Here is a 2,993-nt window from a genome sequence, read left to right on the forward strand (position 1 = left end):
ATGAAAAAATCAGTGAAAACAACCCCATTAACTCACCTTTCTGTAATTCCTTTTTTATTTTTATAATCAATACACCCAAGAAGTTTGACCCATTTAAAAGGCCTAATTTAGACTAAAGAGTTTAAAAAAAATTATTTTTTGCAATTTCGTATTTTTCACCATTATTTTCTAAATATCTCCGAAAATACTAGAGATACGAAAAAATGATAATTGCTAAATTGTAGCTTTTTTCGTAACTAAAATTTCCTTGTGCATAGATTTTCATTACAGTGAATAGTTAGCGAGATATAGCTGTTTAAATCCTCTATTTACGAGCAAACACCCCCTTAGCGAGCCCTTTAAACCCACCCCAATTAAAAACTAAGGGATCTTACGGAATTTAATTTACATAGTCTTATAGCTCTTCAAAAATCCTACAAAATCATTTTTGAAAAAACTTTCTATCGCCAAAAATAAAGAAGCTATGTTTATAAAACAAATTTTTTTTTTCGAAAAATTCGAATAGTCCGCTTTTAGAGCATTTTCAATGTATGTACAGTCGGAAAAATGAAAGAATACCCATGAACGAACATAAAGAATGTCATAAAGAAAATTGTCCAGTGCAAGTACATGTAATGTATGTGTGCGCATGCGCGCAGTATTATGAAATTTTACTCTCTTTCGCACCTAAAGAAGTATAACTTCAAAAAGAAAAAGAAATACTAAACACCATGAAGGAAACAGTAATGAGCTACTTTGGTCACATACTAAGAAATGAGAAATATGAGTTGCTGCGTTAGTTATACAAGGGAAAGTGGAAGGAAAAGGGGACCGGGGAGATGAAGCACGTCTCGGTTGAAAAATTTAAAGCAATGGAGTGAAAACCCACAATAGAACTCTTCAGAACTGCTGCAGGCAGAGTAAAATGGCCTATGATAATCGCCTTAAGTCCGAACGAAAAAAACGAGGAAGACCAAAGATAATGTTACAAAACTGTCTTTTCTGTTCTAAAATTTTTAGGCACTAATGTTTAGTTTTAGTTGACTTTATTTATTTTTAATAACTTACTTCTAAACAAATGAAAAACACTGAATTTATATCTTTTATTTTACAAACTACGATATCTAATTTATTTATTACACTAAATCTAATACTTTATCTACATAATTACAAATTCAAAAATATACCGCGCCCGATACATATCAAAGTACACCGACGTATTTAAATTCACCACTAAACTCTAATTCCAAAAATGTTTATATAGTTATGTACAATTAGTCTACTGATTTCCAGAAACATTGAAAGGTAAATATTATTTACAGAGGAATAAAAAAGGTTATCGATGGCCTTCTAGATACGCCGATTGTAAACAAGTTTATGTCGCCCATAGAAAGGGTCTCGCCGCGCCGCCAGAAGCTTCCGGAATTGACAGGGCCGGCATGGGACCGTGACAATAACATGACTTGACGGAGTCAAAAGGTAATGTCAGGGAGATCTACGGTCAGGAGACTGACCGTAGCTATTTGGACTTGGAGACGGCTGCTCTGATCCGTACCATTCTCTTAATTTGCGCAGCCACCATATTCTGCGCCTCCCTATGCTTCTTTGTCCTTGAATTTTTTCCTGCATAATCAATCGGAGCAAGTTGTATCTCTCTCCACGTGTAATATGTCCGAGTTCTTCTAATTTTCTTGTTTTGATGGTATGTATTTAAGATTTCCATTTCTTTACTCATCTTTCTCAGAACCTCTTTGTTTGTGCTTTCATTCTTTAAAACAAAGTCGAGAAAACGTAACATAAAGGAATATATACTCTGCTAGAAAGGTACGGCCCTGTAACGTTTTAGCATAGGATTTTGCGTTCCAACTGAGTAGGTGCCATGGAGGTGCATAGACCTGACAGCGACTAAGGACTACCACCGCCCACACTGCGGCTGCAACACAACATCCCTTGTCAACAAGCCTGCTTATAAACGTGACCATCTGTTTCATATAAAAGCTTTTTTTAGGAGCTACATATTCTTTGGTAGCACCTAGCCAACTTAACTCTTAGCACTTTTCTTATTTTGTTAAAATTTGGTATAGCTCTAGGATGCTATAACCGATTATAATACAGGAAAAGCTAACTAGGTGTTGAGGAGAAAGAAATAAGACGCTGAGGGTTTACTGTAAATAGACGAAATCATTAGACCGCAAGCAATAGACCGAAAAGCATTTTACCGAAACCTCACTAGACCGAACAGTAGGAGACCCAAAAGCAGGAGACCGAAAAGCATTAGGTACATAATACAGGGTGCTCAAAAAGGATTGTACTCTGAGTAAGGGTAACATCAAACTCCCTTCACCCTTTATCCATAATGGTTGTTGTCATAATCATGAAATTCAAATTAGAAGCAAATAAAATTTACCCTTAATTTCTTTTTACTTGTCGCAGTAAAAGAGATAAGACAAATGTAATTACAACTAAATGTCATTTGGATGCTTATAAGAAATAGTTAAAATGGTGTTAACGTCACTCTATCCTTAATTTATTATTACCTTCACTAATTTGTTTAACGGATGAAAATTATTTTTATATCAGACTGTACAGTACTGTACTGTACACAGCCTATAAAATAATACAAAAAAACACAAAAGCAAAAAGACAGATATACAAAATCTTAGCATAATTTACTGCAATCTTTTTTAATTTATGTACCATTTCAGTCTAATGCTGTTCGGTCTAGTGAGGTTTCGGTAAAGGGCTTTTCGGTCTAATGAGTTCGGTCTACTGCTTTCGGTCTAATTGTCGTGTACCGACGCGACGCTAAGACATAAAAAAAATTGACATGGTGTACTTGGTCACCACTTTATGTTTAAAAAACTGCCAATAACTCAAAAATAAAATTATGTATGTACATATTTAAACTCTACCTTGACTTACACATGACTAATATTAATTGAACCAAAATACATTAAAAAAATATAAAACAAGTTCGTGATTGCAACGTCTCCGTTTATAAGTAATTGTTTTGA

This window comes from Diabrotica virgifera, chromosome 3, assembly GCF_917563875.1.
Source record: "Diabrotica virgifera virgifera chromosome 3, PGI_DIABVI_V3a".
NCBI lineage: Eukaryota > Metazoa > Arthropoda > Insecta > Coleoptera > Chrysomelidae > Diabrotica > Diabrotica virgifera.